This window comes from Cavia porcellus, unplaced genomic scaffold (genome assembly GCF_034190915.1).
Source record: "Cavia porcellus strain 051 isolate PalLab524CR breed Dunkin Hartley unplaced genomic scaffold, mCavPor4.1 scaffold_4, whole genome shotgun sequence".
Taxonomy (NCBI): Eukaryota; Metazoa; Chordata; class Mammalia; order Rodentia; family Caviidae; genus Cavia; species Cavia porcellus.
The window spans coordinates 108,985,223-109,009,035 of NW_026947487.1; the positions used below are offsets into that span (position 1 = coordinate 108,985,223).

The 23,813-nt window shown below is 38.9% G+C and overlaps 1 long non-coding RNA gene across 1 annotated transcript in view; it reads left to right on the top strand.

The window, feature by feature from the left end:
• The first annotated feature begins 1,451 nt into the window (after positions 1-1,451).
• LOC134475795 (uncharacterized) overlaps positions 1,452-23,813 on the top strand; it is a 76,635-nt gene continuing 54,273 nt past the window's right edge. The window contains exon 1 of the long non-coding RNA XR_010047056.1: positions 1,452-1,724. This is a non-coding gene — a long non-coding RNA (uncharacterized LOC134475795). The remainder of the gene's footprint in view (positions 1,725-23,813) is intronic.

Below are 23,813 nucleotides of genomic sequence, written 5' to 3' on the forward strand. Positions count from 1 at the left end.
TACAAACACAAATGGGATCTCATTTTATTATAAAGCTTTTGCACAGCAAAATAAGTCACCAATGAATTGAAGCCACAGCCTGCAGAGTGGGGAAATATTTTTGCCAGCTCCTTCTGTGCCCCTGCACACTAACTTTTGGGTGTGACTAGTGCTTCCCTTGGTTTCGCTTTATGGGCTTCTTGAGTACAAACCATAGTTCTGGGCTTAGTAGCTTAAAATAATGTTTTTCACAGCTTTCTGAGCTTACTCTGTGTTCTGCTACTTTTCTATGTTCACCAGGAAATGTACAAGGGAGAGGCTGAGCTAGACCAGCTCAGACAGCTGCCTGCCCCTCTGTCTCCTTGTGGGCTTCTCTACCCCCAGAATCTCACACGGTGATGGGCTCATTGCATGAGAGTTCTGGTTATTCCAGTACTTATTGAGCTCCTGTTTTCTTTGTGTTTTCTGATGACCCAAGCAAGTCACACAGCCACAACTAGGAGGACAGGAGAATACACGGAGCCATGAAAAGAACAAGTCAATGTGGAAACTGCACCAATTTATTCTTCCCCCAGCAGTAGGTGAGGGCTCGCGGTGCTCCATCATCTCGGTTCTTTTCTGGTTTCCAGTTTTTACTGACCACATCACTTTCAGTGAGTCCGCCTTGAGTGTACTCTTTCCTTGTTGTATGTGAAATTTTAATTTCAATGGATGGTGTCACACACCCCCGCGTGTACTTTATCAGTCTCCTATTGCTGTCCTAACAAGTTTCTGCACATTCAGAGTCTCAGCACACGCTGGCCTCTCGCAATTGTGGACGTCCGAAATCCTAAAGGGTCAGCAGGGTTGTTTTTGATCCGGAAACTTCAGGGTGGAATGTATTTCTTTGGCTTTCCAGTTTCTAATGACTGCATGTTGTTTTTGGCTTTTGGCCTTTTCCTTCACCGTCAAAGCCAGAAACGTGACATCTCTGGATCATCTTTTTCTAACCTCTGCTCCAGCATTACATCCCTTCCCCAGCCCTCCTCTCCCTCTGTCTTAGGAGGAGCCTTGTAATTATAATGGGTCCTACAAGATCACTGGAGGTCCTCTCCCTACCACAAAATCTTTAATGACCACATCTGCGAAGCTCTTAACCATGTAAAGAACACGTTCACAGGGCCCGGGCATTCAGGTGTAATCACTTTAATGGGTGAAAGAATTATTTAGCCTACCAAGAATATTTGTAACCTTTCCTATTTTATGAGTATTTGTCTTTGTCCATTTAGTAAAAACATTCTTGCAAACATTCAGGTGTAGACTACATACAAGACGTGGTCAAGATGTAGAGTTAATGTTTAAGTTAAAAAATTACAGTAAAAGAGACGTTGGCATTAATCCCCTCAAAATATTCCCTCCTCTGCTTGAGACACACTTAGTCATCGCTGCCACTTTCTGAAGCAGCTCTGCAAGTCCTCTTTTGTGTCTTTATGATGTGTGATTTAAAAAAGTCAGTCAGTGCTGCTGCCGAGTGCTGTATGCAATGGGAGACTTCGCATGAGAATATCGCAGTGTCCTCCCCCGCGCTGTTCACTGGCTTTGGAACCAGGTGACGTCTGCTTCTTCTCCAGGTGTGAAATGATCGTGAAAGGTCTCAATCCAGGCTGTCCAGATGGCCGTGAGGGCCAAACTAGAGACGCTCCAGAGAAAGAACTTCCAGGACTACTCCAGAAAGTGGCCAGAACCCTGGAGAACCTGTGTTCAAGGTGAGAAGGAGGATTTTTGAGGGAGATTAAGGGCAATGTGTCTCACTGTGGTAATTTTTTTTAAAAAGGTTTTAAACATTTGTTGTATTTTATGATAACAAAGCATATTTTACTTATAAAATATTTACATATTATCATATTTGCTATAGAAAGAAAAAATTAATGCCTTTCTAGGCTATCTAAGAAGTTAGCCTATAAAATTTTGGTAAAAGGAAAACTTAAGGACACAAAGAATGACTTTTAAAGTCTGTTGAATCTCACTGTGACCCAGCTCACTAGCATTTTTTTTCTATAGCTTCTGCTTAAAATAGCCAGAAAGGATAACTGGAACTGCGCGTTCCTTTCATTCATCAGAGCGTGAGTTTATTTTCCCAGCAGAAATAACATGAGCGCTCGAAGAGCTGGGCCGAGTGACCTGGATCTGTCTTGATCTTTCTTCCAGGAGAAGGGATTAATGATGGTCTGCTGACTGAATTAATGAATGGCTAAAAATACTGGTTTTATTTCCTGCTCCATCACTTTGGGTTTGAGTGTGTACCTGTGTGTATGTGTGTGAATGTGCACACACGGGTGTGTGGGGCTTCCTTTAAATATTCACCTACCTCTCTCTCAATACAAAATGGACATTCTTCTTCAATCTTCAACTATGTCTTCTTGGTAATCATGCTCTATATTATCTCTCTATTCCTGTCACATATTTCTCATTGTATATAAACTTAATTTCATGGGGCTCAAAGTTTTTATTCCTGAAGCAAACTTTAAATCCCTTGAACACACTATTTCCCACTTTTCTGCATCTTATATTATAACCAGCCCTGTTAGCATTTCTCTGTCATCTGTTAGGCATTTAACCCTTCAATGCCTGGTGTCCATTTTTGGAGTGCCCATAACAATGGAATGCAATATACTTTTTTCTTCAATTTCTTGTGCCTTGAATTTTTCTAGGTAACATATATAAGTTTCATGCAACAGGCATGAAAGTTGCAAGTTTTGTCATAAAGGAGTTAGTGTATTTCTTCTTATACTCATTCATACCCATCCACCCATCTACCCATCTATTCTTTAATCCATAAACCCATTCTTCCTCTGAAAGATTTGTATGCTTTCAGAGGTATGTGTTTCTTCTGTAAATATTAAAATTTTTAATTTTTTGCTCCTGAACAGTCATATTAATTAAAGGATTATGCATTTTGATGACTTGCTGGAAGCACTTGATGGTAATTTTTATAATAAGCCTATGGGATGGAAAGCAGCCTGGTGCCACACTCTCCGACACAGTCTTCTACAGGAGGGCGTCAATTAGCCTGGGCAAAATGGCCCAAATGTTGCCTGTGCATAGTTTGCTTTAATGCATGAAAATCCTCCACTGATCACATTTGTACCGAGCTTCTTGGGACTTGTGCAGTACCTTGAGACAGATTGACAGGGAAGCAGTGACAGATGGGCACAGTGGCTCAGTTATTGGAAAAGAACATCTTTGCTCATGAATGCCATTTTCCATTTAATTTCATGTTCTCCTTTGAAGGACCTAATGCATCAGCTGAAAGAAAAGCCTCGTAGGGAATGACACTTGGGAGAGAGCCAGCGTGGAACATAACTCAAGGCTGCAAATGCCGGTCTGCTTGGCAGCTGCGAGGAGAACAACTGCTTGGCAACAAATGACTGGGTAGAAAGCCCCAGAATCAGCAAAGGATTAAAAATAGAAAGAAGGGACGGGTTTCTGCAGCTTGGAAGAAAAAGAGAGAATTCAGTTCCTTTGTCTGCAGAATAAATCTGCAATGGCAGAAGCTTTCCTAGAGTTTACAGGCATCAGATGACAACCAAGGATGGCCACAGTAAAAGATGTCCTTAATATGGTTCTAAATCACTCTGCCAGTCATGCTCAGTGACTTGGGCATTATTTAATTAAACTACATCTGAATTGGCTCATAGTGTAATAATGCTGTTCCACTCTCACAGGACACATTTGAAGGCTATTAAACATAAGATGAAAGATTCATAATCTTGGTCACACTGTTCCATAAAGCAAGATCCTCAGCCCAGGATTTGATATTATTAATATTTTTTTGGCTTGGCTCCCTATGTCCTTGGCATATATTTGTATTTATTTTTCAAGTATGCTCTCTCGTGACTATAAGCACATTTCTCTACTACAAAGCAAAGAGCATCAGTCTCTCTCTCTTCTTCTTTTGAGAGTGTAATGGGTAATTGCCCATGTACCATGGATCCAGCCTTCCAAAATTTAATTCGTGGATGAATCACCCGGGATCTTGTTAAAAGACAGACTCTGATTCAGTAGGTCTGGTGTGAGAGATGCTCTCAATGCTTTATTTTTACAAACATAACCCAGTGTTGCTACCCCCAATCTCCCGCCCTTCTTCTCAGTGTGGGCCCCCCCTTGTGATCTGTATGTTCTAACGTAGCATGGGTGGGGCTAGGACTGTGACTTCTCTTGCGTTGAGTTCTCACCTCCTCTTGGGAATGACTTGATTAGATTGACTGGCTGATGTGGAGAACATGGTAGAGAACTGAGGCAAAGTCAAAGGGTCTTGTTAAGAACCAGTGTGATCCATAGCAGCAATGGTGTATGACCCAACTATAGTCCTCTTATAGCAGCACCCTTTTCCTGCCATCAAAGTGGGATTTGCTTCTCTCTTTTCTGTGTTCCACACTTTCTGCACCCGAAATCATGATTTCACGCACTTGTGGACCTCCTGTATGGTTGATCCATATTTGTACTGTGTTTTTTTAAGCATCCTGTGTTGCCACTATAAGTGGATGATTGAAGGGAAGGATCCAGTTCCCACTGATTGGACTATTCTATCTTTCTCAGTGAAAGAAGCTTCGTAATATCATGTGATAGATTATTTTTATAATGCAAAAATAATGATGAGTTCAAAGTGGTTAGAGGGGCTTTCTTCCAATGGTGTTTTTGTGATAAAAGTTGCAGGTAAAAATCTGCTCTCTTTCCCATATTGTTCGATGCTTGTGTACCACAGAAGGGCACAGTGAACTTATTTTGCATGGGATACAGTTGGGTGTTACCTAATTGTCACAATTTTCTACAAGTGTCCTTATTTAATTATCAATGTGCTGCCGGATCCTGAGTGTGGTACATTTCTTTAGATGTCCTTCATTTTAGGCAGCGTCTTACTCTGGTAAAATGGGCCATTTCTGATGCAGCTCCTCCACATTATTTGGGTGGTTGCACTTTGCTCACTGAACATGTAGTTTGGGAATTGAAAGTTTGCTCAATCTCTGAGACATGAGATTAGGAGTATATCACTCAGTAATACAAATATTCCTTTAAGTATCTGTAGCAGAAAGAGATTGATAGAACACAGAGTGAAACACTGTGGGAAAGGCTAAGAAGTCTTTGGAAGCTTCGGTGTGCTTCAGGGTGGTCACTGCCTTTCTGCTGGCTGATGACTAGATAAGAGAATCACAGAAGCCCTTGCTGACGGCCACTATGAGTGCAAAGCCTCCCATTTCCCCAGCCAGCGTTTGGGCTTCAGAGCTGAGAGAAGACTGATGCCACACCTGACACCTTGGCATTTTCAAAATCTTGTGGGAGTGAATGTCTTTGACAGAAAATAAACGGAATCCACAGCCTTGGAGTTGACAGAATATGGGAAACACAGTTTTCAGGTGATTCAGGAAAGAGCAAAATAATAGAATCAAATAATCACTAGGTGCGAAACAATATTCATTACACAGAGACCCAGAAGTTTACTTGATGAAGTGCACACGTCGGGAGACATTCTGTGTGGTGCTCCGTGAACACTATGGAAATTGAAACAAGAGTTTTGCCCCTTTCTGGTCACCAAGCTCACCTTGACCGAAAGAACAAAAATTTATAGTCTTCTGTGTGTTTATGGCTTCCATTTTCTGTCTCTAGTAGCCAGAGAAAACCCTTGCTTCCCTAGTGTCCTACAGCACATAGAACACTTTTTGGGATTTCTGGGTTCAGGAGATTTGCTCACTGACTTGACAAGATTGACTGTTAAAATGGTTTTTCCTGGCTTTCTAGTCTCAGAGCAAATGCTGCAGGTCAGTGTTTCCTCCTGCTCAGTGCCACTGTCCTATGTGGCTCCTGGCTTCACTGGTGACAGGATTCTGGGAGACGAGGTCTAACCTTACTGCTGATCAGCTTTCTACTGTTCCGATCATGCAATTCATGATGCTTTCACTAAAAAATCCCTAGAAATCAGTCACCCATAACTAACATGAGAGAAAATATATTTCCTTCCTCAGAAGGCTGCACAGTGGGGACACTAAGTGTGCAGCAGAGATAGAGCACAGCCTGTGTGGGCTCAGCAGCGCTGTCATCCTGTCACCTGTCATTCTCTGTCTGCCTCCCTCACTCCCTCCTGCTTTATCCCCTCTCCCGTTTCCTCCACAGTCATCAGAGGACCAGGTGTGTTACCCATCTCTGCACTGAGGCCAAACACCTCCAGATAGAAGGCTTTTAAAGGTTTGTGCCCGTGAGTGGGGAACGTGAAGGTACATGTTCTTCAGTGCCATGATTCCTTTACTTTTCATTGTTGTTCAATCTTTTCTGCTTTCCTGGAGGGCTTCAATTATATTTTACAACTACTTTCTCTTGCTTCCAGTGAACAGGAGATAGAAAAATGAGATATTGGTTAAGTTTCAGATGGTAGAAAATTCTAGGAATACAATTATGTTCTGCAATCATGGCCTCCTGTGATGGCTCGTGGAATAAAGAAGCAGGGATAAATAGCTTTTATGAGTGCAAGACACCTAAGTGTTCTACATATTTCTGAGATTTTTTACCAGGATCTCTTTATCTTAAGAGCCAGGGGCATTATCCTTGTAAAAATGGGCTGCAGGTAACATCTTGGGAGTATGAAATGGCACATGCAAGGTTTTCTTAATGTGCCATCTATATTTTCCACCGACCTTGTGAAAAACAGTTTGTTGCTTATTGCTTTATTTTGGTACCTGAAGTAAGTTCTTGTTGACCATCAATATTTAAAATGCTGCTTTCATGTGAAAAGAAGCTCAAGTCAAAAGTTGTACCTTTCTGTGTAAAGAAGCATGAGTGATCCTACTCTTCATAGGCACAAAAATCATGTCACTGGACGACTTGGCTCTGCTAAGAGCAAGAATTTGTGGCGTTTGCTTCCTCATTTCATACAGAGTTGGTGGACAGCATATGAATGGATACTGTGGGCAACAGATGCACATACTAGACAGGACTTTTAAACACTCTCATTATTATCCTCTGGCTTCTGGCAAGAGACTCGGTGTCTGGAGCCTGCTTCAAGGTACATGCTAATTTCTTGTTAGTAAACTCTAAATGACTCTTGATACACTTTTCTAAGTGTGTTAGGGAAATATGAAGAAAGAAAAGAGAAACAAGAAAAGCAAATAAAAGGAGAGTGAAAGAAGAAAGAAAGAAAGAAAGAAAGAAAGAAAGAAAGAAAGAAAGAAAGAAAAGCAAAGTGAAGGAGAGGGAAGAGGAAGTAAGAAAAATCTTATTGCTAGATGCCAAATAAAAAGTCAGGAAACAGTGAGCTTGCCACAAAGGCCATGAGAGGGTCCTTATAAAATTCCTGTTCCCAGACGCCATCCAGCGCCTGCACTAAGTAAGCTCTTCAGGGTGACTAGGGAGAAGTTATGAATCCAGTTGCAAATGTACCTCCTCTGAGCTCAGTTCCCAGTACCAAAATAAAATGATATAATATAAAATAAAACACTAAACTAAACTACAAGTAAAAATGTACCTCCTGGGTTCCAAACTAGGAATTGGCCAAAAACTCTGTTACCAGAAGTCTAGTTCAATAAATCCAAGAAAGAATAAAATTTAGTAACACTTTAAATTTTGTAGTTTCTATTTTTATAAAACCCTTTTTATGTCAATGATCTCATTACATTCTTAGAAACAAAAACATTGCATAAGAAGTGATGTTGTGGGGCTGTGAGACTCCTCTTAAAGAAGGAACCAGAATGTAATCCAACTCTTTGACTGTGACAAAGCTCTATAAACATGATGAGGATCAGCTCTGATTAGGTTATCCTGAGGATACCATTGACTATAAGAAAGGGAGATTGTCTTTAGTAGGCCTGGCCCCTTTCATTGAGCCTGTCAAAGGACCTGAACTCATGGTAAGAGACTGAAATCATGAGAGGGATCTGATAAATCCAGCAGAATTTCCCCTCCTGGATTTGAACCCGGAAGAGCTTGTGAGGCGTGAAATCAAGCAGCTCCCTGGAAGCTGAGCCTGGAGGACCCTGACAGCCCAGGAGGATGCTTTTCATTTCCATTTGCATTATTAATGTTTGTCCATGAATTTTAATAAACTTTTCTGGTGAGGGCTGCCGGTAAATATTTTAGGCTCCACAGCAGTCTGTGTCTGTCCATGTGGCACGTTTTCTCTGTCTTGCTCCTTCCCCTTTCGACAATGTTCTAAAATATAAAACAAATGAGTGAAAGGAAGAATGAACGAATGAATGAATGAATGAATGAAGGTCACTCTTAGTTCAAAGACTAAATCAAAGCAGGTGGTAGCCTGGGTTTCCAGCTTCTCGTCTAGGCAATCAACCAAACAATAAATTAAGGCCTGGGTTGCAGAAATGGCTGATTTCTGTGGTGTGAATTTAAGGCCCTTGACTGATTCTCAGACACCAGTGTGAAGCTTCTTCGCTGCTGCAGAGAGATGTGTGTTCATACCAGACACAAGCGGACCAGGATAATAATGAAATGTAGATATATAACTAGGAAGGCTGTGTTTTGAGTTTCTGTTGCCCTTGTTTTTAATATAATTTGTTTAACTGTGGATTTGTACAATTTAATTTTTAATGAAGGTTCTACTTAGCAACCAACTCACACATTTCCTTGAAAACTTAATAAGTGGCTCTCATGAGGTAGATTAGACGGTGCTAGCAAAAGGCTGGCTGTGCTCATAACAGAGAGAATGTCATGAGTTCCACTCCATTTATCACTGTGGATTCAGAAGCCGTGATGAAGGCCCATCTTCCTGGGTCCAAATGGATGGATAGATCATGGTAGAACAATAAGAAAAAGGAAACTGAGTTCCCGGCACAGTGCTACTGTAAGCAGACGGATCCCTAGTCTCCTTTCATTAGACAGAAAGGAAATCAATTCTGCCTTGTATAAGCTACTCTCATTTTGCGTTTCTGTCTCTTGAATCCCAGTTAACACAGTAGACATTAGTATTGATGTGCGTTGCAGTTGCCTTTACCTGCCTGTTTCACTGAAGAAATGGGAACTACCTTGAGAGGCGACCGTCCTTCTCAGTATGACAGTGAGCTTCACAGTTCACACTTTAACCCCTGTCATTGAATTCCAAGCCCATTGCAATGTCTACCACATCATGGGGCAGACCACGGCACCTGTTCATCTGTGCATGTGTACATTTATTTATTCATCACTATAGACACCAACTCCAGGGAATTAGCGGGGGACAAGACTGTCCTTGACTGACAAGTGGTCCTGTGTTTAGAAATACTGTGCTATGAAGTAATGGCATCATGCAAAGTAGGCAATCCCTTGAGGGTAAGAAAAGAAAGGACCTTCCCTGGGGAGGGTCGGATTCAGGGGAAAGGAGAAGAGGGGCAGGAGCACCCCTCTGTATCTGAAATTGTCCTGAACACAAGCAGTAAAGTCACTTCTGTGCTAGATGCCGTGGGACATACAAAGTACAGAGGGGAAAGGAATCCAGTATTCACGTGGTCGCAGAACCCACTTGAATTTGCTGTAATTTTCTCTTATTAATATGCTTCAGAGCCGTTTTTGGTGATTATGGTCTTACAACACCACAAGTACCCTGAGGACCTGCTTCATTCACAACCCGGAGACTGACATGTAGACGAGCTTTATAATCATTTCAGGACTGAAATTTTCTACAACCGTGTAATATGAACACAGAGCTAATTAAAATAATGTCACTAGTATTTTCTTAGGTAATTAGTATTTCTCGTGCAAGCCAGCATTTCTTTCCCCAAGGAAAATAGTCAGTGGTGAAAATCTTGTAGTAAGCATTGGGTATGGCTTTTCCTTGTATTAACGCTATTTCTGTCTTATGTGTATAGGAATATGTTTATACATCAAAAGCAATATTGCTGTTTCCCTGCAAAATAACTGCTTTCAGGCATAAACTGTTCTATGGTCCTTTATATTTGTCTTAGTCCAGTCAGGCCGACCCACACCCGTAAACCCAGGAGGGAGATCAATTTAATTTTCACTGTTGCTTCTCTACACTCACATCAGTTGAAGACAAATGATTTGGGGGGAAAACCATTATGAAGTATTGCGATTTTATTTTGTTCTTTCTGATAGGAGACCAAGTAGATACTTATTCCAGGGCCATAAATTATGAGATGTAGAGTTTCCTCTGCCCACTTTTTTTTTTTTTTTTTTTTTTTTTGCAGAGTTTTATTGGGTTTGCTTTTCTCTGTTTCATCTTCTATGGCAAACTTGTATGGATCACATTCATCTTGGGCTTTTTCCCAATTGTGTATGCAAAGACCCCCAGCATTTACAGAGGTCCCCAAAGGCTGGTTACACTCACATATCTAATAGCACAGCTACCCTGGCCTTCCTGAGGGGTGTGCTGGAACCTCAAATGGTCTCCTGGGCTCCATCAAGTAGCTCCAACCTGATAGACCACTGAGGCTGTGTGTGACTCCTCCCTCTGTTCTGCAGGGACAAAGTACCAGGCCACAGTGTGCAGCATGTCTTCCCTCATCAATGGCCGATGGCTTCAGGTGACCCAAGCTGCAGATGGGGCTATCACCTTCTAGTCTGGGCACACTTTGACCAGAGATTATTTCCCATCATTCTTTGCTTTTCTTTTCCTTCAGTCGTCTTTCTGAGATTGTATCAGCCATTAAAACATTAGCACGTTTTTTAAAATTTTGAGGTCCTCATCCATATATTGCCAGTCTTCCAAACAAAGACAGCAGAGGATCACAGAGAAATAAGCCCTATATTTTTCTAGTGCCCATGGTACCAACTGAAAATAAGTCAATTCTCATGTGATTGCATTTCAATTAATAGCATATTGGCATTCATGATTATGTGGAGTCTATAGAGAATCCTGTACTTAGAAATACAAGGTGGTGGTGTAAGGGATAACCTAAAAAAGGTTAAATGTCTCCTCTGAACTATTTGGGACCAGAAGTGTTTTGGATTTCTGATTTTAGAATACTTACAAATATATAATGACATTTCTTGGGAATGAGACCTAAATCTAAACATGAAATTGACTTATGTTACATATGCAACTTAGACACATGACTTAATGTGGTTTTATATATACAGTTGTTTTAAGGTATCAGTGCTTTTACTGTTATCTGTCACATGAAGCCATGTGTGGAACTATACATTGTTGGCAAGTGTCAAGCAGACTTGCAGAAAATTTAGATTTGGGAGGATTTAGGTGTTTGGAGTATCAGATTGTGGATGTTTAATCTACAACATGAAAGATATAGAGATTACTCAAATGAAAACAAAAGCTCATGATTTAGAACTTGCCATAAGCAAACACACGCAACACCCTCATTTTGTTAACTGGCAGAGATTTCAATGGATAAAGAAAGCTCTGGTTTGTCCTGGCTTGTGACTGTAGATGTAGAAAAGCTGTAGATAGAGTAATCATAGCAAATTCTTCTGTGTGAGTGGGTGTGGTGAATTTTCTAGCTGCAATGATGAAGTTTGTTGCCATTGTCCTTGAGTTGGACACAGTCAAAAGTTAGGGGACCTGTCAATTGTTAATCAATTGGCCTAACTGCCAAGTGAGCTGTGGTGTCACCTGCAGGACTGGTTGTTACACGCTGTGGATTACTGCTTGGTGCCTATGGAGGCCAGAGATGATTTGCAGACTGTAGCTGCTACAGTGATTGGCTCAGAGTTCTGCTTCCGAAATGGCCTGGCCATTATCACTTTTATGTGCAGTCAGTCTTTCTATCCCAAGTGCACTAAAGAGGTCAACAAAGAAAGGATATATAAGTACCATACAAATAAAATAATTACAAATATTGAAGTTGGGCTATAATTTATCAACGGTTATTTCCTGGAAGTAAAATCCTAGACTTTGTCTTAAACTGTGTTTCAGAAAAATATAATATTGATACAATTTTAAGTAAAGGGGAAGGGGTAAGATTGAAGAAGTTAGCAAACCTAGTTAGAAAGTCATCAACAATACATTCTTTCCTACATAGTGTAATAACCATACTACTGACAAGTTAAAGGACAAACTCAACCTGAGCGAGAAAATACTCAGGCTGTGGGGTAACCGGTGGAAGGCAGTATGCAGACACATGAAATGAGATACCTGTTTTCCCTTTCTTAGCAATAAAAAGTTTCTGTTCCTGGCTTTATTATGTAAGTCTCAAAAGTTGGAGCTGTTGAAACCAGGTCAAGTGTTTTGATGGTTTGGTTTGGTAGAAAGGCGGTAAATGGTATCTCAACTGTGTGATCCAACAGCTAATCAACTAAATGCACACACTTAGTGTTGGCATAATTAAGTGCTCTCACATCAGTAGTCCACGTACAAGGTTAAGTTCTAGGCTTTTTAGGTAGACTTAGACTATCATACACAGCCACAGAACCATGGATTCCTCCTTTGACCCACTTAATCACAAGTTATGCAAATAACTGTCTACTTATTTGCTTGAGTGCTTTTTGCTTCATTTTCTTGTTATTCTTCTTCCTGCCTCAATTCTCTATTTTCAAATGACTTTGAAACTTTAAAATGCTAGACTTGTAAAATATTTTAGGCATATCCTCAAATCTATATGGGTAGTTTAAGCATTTGTGAAGATGCTTAAACAGATGAGAAATTATATTTTACTAAAAATAATGTAAACAAATAGATACCAGCAAATATCTCAACTCTTAGAAACTCTTGGTGATTTTAATTTATTAGGCAAATGCTAATTTAGAAGCACTGAATTTGTCATCTGCCATCCACACCCTGAAATAATGTTCAATGTAGATTTTCAGGTTCAACAGTTCTAACCCATATTACCTGACATGTTAAGATTATATAAAGTTTTTAATCCTAAATTCTAGAAATCAAGAATCAAATTATACATTTTCCTTTAGAGTCAATAGTAAGCTTTAGTACATACTGAAAACAGTACAGAAAGAGTAGCAAAACCTGGGAAGATATTTAAAAAAAAAGATTCATAAGTTCTGTAGTCATACCAACTCCAGAAAATATTGGAAACATCAGAATAGTCATAAAGAGAAGATGATTTACATGAAAAAACATACAAGCAAATCAAAGAACTAGGGGAAATGCTGTTCTACCTAAAGAAAGAAAAAAAAGAGGAAAACATACGTTTTCAAGAAAGGTATCAGCTTCTTTTTCCTCTTTACTCTTCCCTCTTTTCTCTCCTAATTCCTTTTTCTTTCCTCCTTCCTCCTTCCCTCTTTCCTCTTCCCCTTCTCCTTTGTCATCTTCTTCAACAAGAGTGATTTTAAGAGAAAGGCATATTTTGAACCATGTTTAAAGAAAATATCCACAGTGTATATGTGTGGTTTTACATATGGCAAAACACAGCTCTTAAAATTTTTAGTATCACATCTTAAACTAAGTGTGTTACAGGACTCCAGTTCACTACTTTATGAAGCATTTAAATTCATTGTTCTAAGAAAAAATGCAGGTCAGTTAAAAACATTCTGTAATTACACGTAATGTTCAGTGTGAGAAAAATATATCTAAGAAAATTTCTATTTCTAAGACTTAATATAATGTGATTAGTAGTAACTTGTCATAATGCCATTGGGGTTCATGTTTTAGCTACTGAATCATCTATTAAAATGCAACAGCAATTGTTCTCTCCTAATTTGAGTTCTTGAAAGGAATCTGTTCATATCTTTGATAAACTCATTCCTCATGGGATGTAAACCAAATCTACAAACCCTATTTTATCGGACACAAAACATAGAAACTCAGCCGAGATGTCAGAGGCTGCATGTTACTGTTATAGGACCATGAACATTTTTTATGGAAATTGAAATATATAAAAAAAAGAAATTGAAATATGTGAAAGCAGAAAAAGAAAGGAGGGTTTCTAGTAAAAACCAGAGTCGTAATTTTATTCTTATCTCTTTAACCAGTGCCTGTCACAGAACAAAACACACCAAGTAGACACAGAATAACCGCACCATTAAGACAACTAAGTTTCAAGAGATCATCTTTGTCCATGGTGCCTACAGTGAAACCTGATGCTCCTAACCAGCTGGATGGTTGTCCAGATGAGTCCCAGTCCTTTCCAGTGCTGTAGGGATGACACTTATGCACAAAATCCTGTGAATTTCTTACATTACTTTTAGAGCCTTTGGAGTATTCCTGATTATGGCATAGCTCTCCTCTCCCTCACCTAATTTTGGAGACAATGTCTTGCTGTGTAGTTTAGAGTGACCTTGAACTCAGCTATGTAACCCAGACTAAATGTGAACTCACTGTGTACAGACTCACAGACTGGCCTGAAACTCATGGCGATCCTCTTGCCTCAGCCTTCAAAGTGCTAGGATTACAGATGTCTGCCACCACACCTGGCTTTTGTCCTTTCTAAAATGCAAAGTTTAATAATTTGAAAAAGTCAAAAGCTATTTGGTGAAAAAAAAAAGCCTATATTTATTAAGTACCAATTGACCTATACAGCAATGAATCACTTCTACCTCTGAATCAAATTTGGAATAAATACCAAAAAATACATTAGTTAGTAATATTAAAATAAGGGAGTCAGTTTCAAAATTTGCTAATGAGAGAGCCCTGTTTGTTTTAGAGTAGACCACTTTCTAAATATTCTCTCGTCTCTTACCATAATCATTCCCATGCTCATGGGTTAGAAGAATGAATATTATTAAAGCATCAACACAACTCCAAATGATTTACAGATTCAATGCAAACTCCATTAAAATACAAATGGTATTTTTCACAAAAGGAGAAAAAATATCCTAAAATTCATACAGAATGAGCAAGGATTCCAAATAACAACGCTGAAGAAAAGAGAAAAAAAAATCAAAATATCATAATACTGACTTTAAAACATACTACATAAGGGATTCCATGAACTTTTACACTTAATGTACATTAATAATTATGGTTTTAAAAGAAAGTAAACTGTTATACCTGAACTCAGCCCGACATTTTAAACAAGGAGGAAGATGAAGGGCAAATGAATAGACACCTTCATTGACACCAATGATAAAAATAATTCAAAGCTAAACTGACCAAGATAACATTGGTATAGCTAATGATCCTTTTTGCATAAAACCACAAAAGCACCAACAACAAAAGCAACAATATACAATACAAATTGTATCAAACTGAGTAGTCTTTGCCCAGCAAAGACAATGGTTAATAAAGAGTTAACCTGCAAATGGGAGAAAATATTTGCAAAATTGTTCGTCTGTAAGGGAATTCACATCACAATATATATTAAAAAATCTTTAAAAAAATACAACAGTGAACAAAAGCAAACCCTCACCCAAACCGACACCAAATAATTCTATTAAAAATCAGACAAGAGATCTGCGTACATTTTTCTCAAAAGCAGATATGCAAATGGCCAACAAGTATATGAACGATGCTCCACATCACTAGTCATGAAGGAAATTTAAACCACAGTGAAATGTCACCTCACTCCAGTTAGTTGTTGACTGTTATCAAAAGACAAAAACTAGTAAGCTCTGGTAGGGGCGCGGAGAAAGGGGAGCTCTCGTACACTGCTGGTGGAAATGTGAATTAGGATAGTCATTATGGAAAATAATACAGAGGCTCTTCAAAAAATTAAAAATATAACTACCACGTGATCCAGCTCTACCATTATGAGGTATAGATCCAAAGGAAATGAAATCAGTCAAAAGATACCTGCATTCCCATGTTTACTGCCGCACTGTTTACAGTAGACAAGAACTAGAAATAACGTGTCCACTTGATTGATGAATGCATAAAGAAAATGTGGTCCATATACACAGTGGGGTATTATTCAGCTGTAAGAGAATGGAATCCTGTCATTTAAAGCAACATTGGTAGAACTGGAGGATGCTGTGTTAAGTAAGAAAAGCCAGGTGCATAAAGGCAAGTAACATTTTCATTCCTATTTGGCAGATAAAAAGCTGATTTGATGGAAGTAGAATAGAACAATGATGACTGGAGAGCAAGAGGAGAGGAGAAGATAGGGTAGAGGAGACCATAAAGTAGGTACCCAGATAGAGTTAGAATGAGCAAGCACAGCACAGTGGGAAGGATACAGCTCACAGCAATTTATTATCTGCTGTGTAAAGAACCAGAAGAGAGGAGCCTGTGGATTTCCAACACAGAGAGATGATAAATGTGTTAGGATAGGGAATTTCTAATACTTCAAATTGACCATTAAATATCGTACATATGTATAATTACATTACATCACACAAATATGTATAGTGAAGAATAATTTTAAGTGAAAAAACAGAAAGGAGAACTAGTGGGTTTTCATCTGTGTAGCATTCTTCCATGTCTTTATTAAAGGTCAATAATTAAGTTTTTATATGTCCTGATTCGGTGAATTTTTGTTTTTATTGTGCATATCTAGAAATGAACTACTGTGTTCTATTCATTTCTGCCTAATAAATCTGCTAAATTTCTATATTAATTATAACTTCTTATTTCTGAATTATTTTATATTACTTATGTGTGTTATGAATTTATCTGTGAATGATGACAAATTTTAATTCTTCCTTTCCAATGCTTGACTTATTGTAGTACTTAAGACTTGCAGTAAAATGCCTAAGAGAATTGGTGATTATAAGCATCTTTGTCTGATTCCTGATCTCAGGGTAAAGCTTTCAGTATTTTACAATGAGATGTAAGGTTTGCTGAAAGTTTGTTACAGATATTCTCTATCAGATTAATGAAGTTCCTTTTTATTCCAAGTTTGCTAAGAAAGTTTTCATTGACTAAGGTTGAATTTTATTACATGCTTTTCCTGCCTCAGTGGTGATTTTATTATTTTCTACATTATTTTGTTATTGTGATTAAATTATTTCCTTTCTTTTTTTCTTTCTTTCTTTCTTTCTTTCTTTCTTTCTTTCTTTCTTTCTTTCTTTCTTTTTTTTTTTTTTTGAAAGTGATGAAAGTATAACTTACATACCAGAAGTGCAAAATTCTTAAATGTATAACTAGTGAATTTTGACAGATCTGGAGTGATCAATGCTTGGACAGAAAAAGTGATTACCAGAATACCTACAATGTTGTGTTTCTGATTCCAGACAAATAAAGGGATAACTATGCGGACTTCCAAAGGCTTATAGCAGTTTTTCCACCTTTCCTGACATCTTTCATTTAATGTAATATTTCTGCAATTTATCTTTGTTATTTGAATCAATGAGTAGTTATAATTTATTTGTTTTCATTGTTGTACAGTTTTGAATGATTGTGTGAGTTATTCTCTTATACCACATATTACAGACAGGTTGTTTGCTGTTTTCATCTTACTTTACTAATTTCGCTGTTCCGATTAGTTCTTTGGAAGAAACACACATGAACACGCCTCTCTGCACCAGGCTCTGTGTGTCTTCAGTTTTACTAGACACTGCTCAACAGTCTCCCAAAGTGACTGGGTCAATGTACACTTTCACCAACAGTATATGAGAGTTCATGGGAGATTCTCACTAAGCACTAGGTGTTACTGTTATCACAGAACATCCTCTCCTCCTATAGCTGTGGTAGAGGGCGGTGAAAAGCACCAAAGCAGCTGTTAAGTCCACTGGAACAAAGTGTAGCTGTCTGGTACTTACACTTTCCCTCCACGATGTTGAGAAAATGACCTTGCAGAAAATGAGCGCCCATGAAGAAAACATTAATTTAAAAAATAACATTTTTAAAGATCTCTAAAAGGGTAAGAACCCCTGTGTGGAGTAAGAACCACACAGGTGAGAAACTGCTTGAAGCCTGAAGCACTAATATAGGCATGAATAATGGGAGAGTAAGGAAAGAGGATATGGAAATACAGCACGGGAGACCCGAAAGACACACGTCCTGTGCTGGGGTCTCTACAGGCTGTTTGCTGTATAAAGTCAGTGTTTACTGTTTAAACGAGAATTATTGGAGGCAGAGAACATCTCTGCTCACTTCAGTATTGCCATGGGAGATACATTGACAATGGTACTTTGCTAAAAAAAAAAAAAAAAAAAAAAAAAAAAAGAAAGAAAGAAAGAAAGAAAAAATAGTAAGGCAGTGATCCTGTGATATTTTTCCTGATAAATTCTAAGTTCTCCATTTCTTGTCTCAAGCACACATTGGCCAATTTTAGTTTTTTCAAGTAGCACATGGTAATAATGTAAATAAGTATTTTGCTTGGTGCAAAGATCATTCTGACATGTTGTCCTATTAAATTTAGTTTTGCTTTGAATCACAGCAACTATGTGCTCACAATTTTTGTAAAAGAATACACCTTCTCTCTGTAATGGTGATGCTTATCTGTGTATTACTAAGGCTGGCCATATTCTATATTAATTTTTATGTAAAATGCTCATCACATGAGCCACGCCTCTCTCCCGAGGACTCCCAGCATCTTTGGTTCCAGAATGGTGAGCTCTACAGCTACAGATCACCCTGTTTTGGAGCAGAGCTCTTTCAGTGAGTCAGTGGCTTTGGATCTCAGGTTTTGAGGTCAGGGAAAGACTTGCTTCAACCTTAAAGGATGGGATTTTTAGTCTTTCATACTTAGTGACATGAAGGTGTCCTTCACCAAAACGGGAGGGCTGAGCTGTAAAGTGAGATACAGCAGCATACAACTATGTGCAGGGCATAATGCAAGACTCATTTTACAGCACATAAACTCTGTAAAAAATCTCAAAAACCCATTTCTGTGAGTGGTGGACACTGACTAGTTCCTGAGGACTTTGTCATAAACTTCCTAGTGACCCACCGTGAACATAATTCAACAGTAAAATTCTCTACATATTTAGACATTTAAAAAATCAAATATACACAGGGATAATCTCCCTCAAATAATATTTTAACTTTACTGTCTTTTAAATCATATTAAGTGATAATGATATTATTATTTAATGTAAATAAGTAATGCATTGCTTCACAATATGTTTTTATTTTAGTTATTTTATTTTTGAGATAGGGTCTTGATGAGTTTTTTAAGTTGGCCTTGAATTTGGACCTCCTGCCTCAGCCACATGAGTATCTATTTTTTGTTGTAGCATCTTTCCTGACCTAAGCACAGGACACACTTTCTTGACATCATTAACATCCTGCTTCTGTTTATGGTAGAGGGACACAGTGACCGGTACCATTGGATCTTTACGTGAAAATGTTGGGAATGACAGAATCCTTTGGCAGTCACCTAATTTAGAACTGAAAGCAGGAGGGGTATGATGGAATACACCTATCATCCCATCATTCTGGGAAACTGAGACAGGAGGTTCAGAAGTTCAAGTCCAGCCTCGTCAAATTAGTGACTGAAGGAGACCCTGAATCAAAATAAAATGTAAGGACTGAGGTTGTGGATCAGTATGAAGGCCTTGGATTCAATCCCTAATACTGCACCCAAAGGAAACAAACAAAAGATGTTAAAGAATTTTTTCAGGTGTGACATGTCTGTTTTCTCTTGAGACCATGTGGTATTTGCACAATATTTCCAGGAAAGAAACAGATAGAATCTACTATTGCAGCATTTGCTGAATAAGCCTGATTTGCTATTAACATGGTGTAGCCTGCACCTACATGGCAAGCTGGCCTGTGTCTTCTAGTTTGAGCCTCTGCTGTCCAGCAGTGAGGAGGGTGCTGTCAGCACCCAGGGCCTGAACCTTATCTGTGGTGGTAGCAGAGTGAGTGTCAGCAGGATGAGCAGAGACACAGCTGCGACACTGGTCCAGGAGGATGAGCACAACATGAGCATTTAAAGTCTATAAAGCAGGCAGCATTCTTCCATCCTGTTTCTTTCTTCTGCATTTCTTTTCAAATTGGATACAGTAAATAAATATTTAGCATCATTTTCTTTTCAAATTTCTAATCCGTATTTTGGTTCCCAGTTTTGTAAATAGAAATCAGTAGTTACATTCCTCCATCTCAGAAAGATATATTTCCCACCTTCATTGAATGTGCTTACTTTTTGCAAGGTTACACAAGTGCCCAAGGGCTTTCAAATATTTGGAAAGGAATTTGCTTTTGAGCATATTAAATCCTATTTTTCTTTTTTTAGGAACTATTCAAATCTCCACCCCAACAGCTCCTTTAAAGCACTAGCTTTCTGACTTCAAACATACTATATATATGTATTACCATTTTTGGACTTTATTAGCTTATTGAACATTTCATCCCTTGGCTTAATGACTGCCTCTCAGGCATTTCATGTGATCTTTTTAGGGTAATTTTACTACCTACATGGATTTTCCATTCAATGCCCTGTCTTGGCTTCCTATAAAGTTCTTGTTTTCACTGTAATTTATCTCAAAATTAGATCCTACATCTTGTTATAATTTATGACTATGCTGTGCATGAAGTATCTCTGGCCTGCTCTTCTTTATTTCCAGCTCATTCACTGGTGCTGTGGATCCTTTCCAAAGAACTTAGCATATTTTTTAACATCCACACTCCTTTCTTGTTCTGATTCTGCTTCTTATGTGTTTAGTTTCCACAGCCCATCATCATAATTACAATTTTGTTTTCTCTCAAATTCCTTTCCCCTTTCTAAGCCCACTGTCATCTTTTTAAATCCAGTCTTCTGCCTGCTGCACGTGTGACTCCAAGTTCCTGATTATGGAAAAAAAATAAAAGACCAAGACCATCCCACCCTCACATGGAAGTCCATTACTCTTTACTGACATAAAAGTCACAGGCTTCCATTTTATTTGATTTTTCAAACTACTCTGTTCACTGTTTCTACAGAAAACTGAATAATTTTGGTGACCTGTGGGAAGACATCAGAGGCCAACTTAACAGAATATCTTTAATATTTTTAAAAATTATAATAAACATTCCACAAACAATTTACAGTCCCAAAGAATCTATATAACTTTGTCACTATGAAGTAGGCTTTCAAATTCCATTATTGATTATTGCAGCAGAGCTTCAAAATTAAAACAAATAGACATCAATTAAAAATGACTGAGTGGCTTAAAAATATATGACTTTCCGTTTCAACTATCTAAACTTAACATTTAGGCCATTACATTCAGGGAGCAATTATGAGTGTTTGAGCTTGGAGCACACACAGTGGCAACGTGGATTTTTAACTCAATTTAATTGTTGCCAATAAAACAAAGTGAGAGAAGAAGACATTTATCTTCCCTACATAGAGTAACTCTAGTGTTTTTTGACACTTTTGATGAAACAAACAATTATAGCTTCTTATCAATCCAAAAGAAGCCAACTCAAGCCCTTCAGAACCAACATGGCCCTCGCAGAATGCAGAAAATGAGGTGTGTCTTTGTGCACCATTCTCTGTTCAAAATGGATTGGACAGCACAAGCTTTATCATTGGAAACTAAGGGAGACAGAGAAATTTCAGTAACTGAGGGTCAACACAAGCCTAAGGAGATGAGCACCAACCAACAGAGTAAAGAGACAATCTACAGAATGGAAAAAAATTTGCCAGTTACTCCTTGCACAGAGGGTTACCATCAAGACTATATAAATAACTAAAAAGAGTAGATGGCCCCAAATGAAAGATCAAATTAAAAAATGGGCAGCTGAAGTGAATAGATATTTCTCAGAAGTACAAATGGTTAATAAATATATCATCACTGCAAATTAAAATGGCGCTGAGACACCATCATCACAAAATCTAATGATAGCACACGCTGGTGAGGATGTGGCAGGAATTTTTGTTGGCCATGTGAAATAGGCACAGCCACTGTGGAAGTCAGTGGGGAAATTCTTCAAAAACTAAACCTAAAAATTGCATTTGACCTAGCTGTCCTCCTTCTAGGTATCTTCCTGAAAGAGCTAAAAGGATCACAATACAGCAACTTGTACAAACCTACATTCATAGCATAATTGATAACAGCCAGATGTTGGAAACAATGTATATATCTATCAATAAATGAAAGCATAGGATAAATGTGGTGTTTGTGGACGACACAACCCCATGCTGCTGAAAGGAGAGGCATTTGTAGGTCAATAGATGCAACTTGAGAACACTATTAAGTGGAGTCCCTCAGACACACAAGCTCAAATGTCACATACTTTCCCTCATATGAGAAACAACGAATGATATAGAAAATAAACAATAGAAAATAGGGACAAGTTCAAGTACTTTCCCAAACTACCAATTATATCTTTTAAAAATACTTCAGTATATGAGAGAGTTGGTTTTATTTATACTACTACCTTAGCTTAGTTCAATGAAAAAAAAAAACTTTTATTCATCTATTTGTCCTTTCTTTGGCAGAATCTTTTCAGTTTATGTTCTGTACTCTGAGTAACTAAAGATAGTGATGCACCGTGTAGTAACCATTGTTATTCTCTGATTATCTGATTTAAAAATTCTGGATTTTTAAAATAAAATAAAAAAATTAAAAGTAAATAAAATGACCACATGGAAAAGTATCAGAGGTCTGGTATTGAAAATGGCGGCTTGATAGGGGGTTGGATGGAGAGCCTCTGAGGGGAAGGCAGCTCAGATGCTAGAATTTGACAGCATGGAGAGGGCCAGATGATTGGAGGATGATTTTTATTAAGCCAGAAGGGAAAAATAAAAGTAGGAAGAGGAAGGAAAGGTGCGGGTGGAGGGCTGTAACTCAACGTGCTCACTGAGACCCAATCCACGCTGTGCTGGACACACCCTGGAGTCCAAAGATCCTAAGTTGCACTGAAGCCGCAGCTGCAGATAACAGGAGTGAATGAGTCCCGGGCCTGTGACAGAAAGATGCAGCACAACATAAAGTGCAGCCAAGGGGGAGAGCTTTATAGGCTCTTGAGAAATTGGGTCCTGGGGCCCCTTTCCAGGAGGAGGCCACAGAGAGGACCATGTGCCTGAGTGCCAAAGCCAGGCGCCACACAGCACACTTTTCTGAAGAGTCAGGATGCTGATCTAGACATGGGAAAACCACATCAAGCTAGAATCTACCTCTGGGAAGGAAGGAAAAAAAATTAGAGTGTAGGGCTGGAGCCCTGTGCGCTCACTGAGACCAGGCCACACCTTACTGGGAGCACCATGGAGTCAGGTAATTCAAGGTCGAGCTGAAGCCATGACTGCAGATAATGGGAATTGTTGAGTCCCAAGCCCTTGGCAGGAGAACAGTGGCATGGGGTGGAGTGGAGTCAAGAGGAGAAGCTGCACTGATTCCCAGTGAGTGCTGGGATTGGGTCATGTGGCTGCTGTCACTGGCTGGAGGACATCTTGGAATTGAGCAGAGCTTGGAACCACAGCGGCATCAGTTGGCCACCCCTGGCACAGAGAGGATAGGTGGGCTCTGCTGGGGCTGAGCTATGCCTCTGTTTGGAACCCAATAGCCAAGGACAAAAAGGTCATGACTTGGTGATGTCCACAAAGTACAACATAAGTCCCTGAAGGTAATTGTGGGTCTACTGGCACAGAGGCTGGAGGCTAGCCTACACCATCTCTGTGTCCTTTCCTGTACCTCAGATAACATCGAATTGAGGGAAGGCAGCAAAACCCCAGTCAGCAAGCTTCAGAAAGACCTTAAGCAACATCGAGAGGGCCAGAGACCCCCAGGGCATACCTGTATGAAAGAAACCAGAAACATGACAAGGGATAGAAATTTTTAAAAAACCCTCCAGCTGCTGACCCAGGGAAAATAAGCCCAGGAGAGGTAAATACAGAAGAGAACCAGTGCAGTAATCATGCACTATTAGACACAGCATCAGTGGACATAAAGAAATACCTTCATGACCTCGTAAGCAAATTTAAAACTGAAAGAAACTAAAGTTAGCCTTTTGAAACTTGAAGAGAGATTTATTATGTGTGAGTATGAAAGAAAAGATCTCTTAAAAATAGCAAGGAATCAGGAAGAAACAATTCAAAAGCTAGAAGATGATAAGAGGATTTATAACATAAGAATAAAAAACTTAAATGAAGAAGCAGGAGTAACCACAAATGAACTACAAAGAATATTCACAGACATAATTA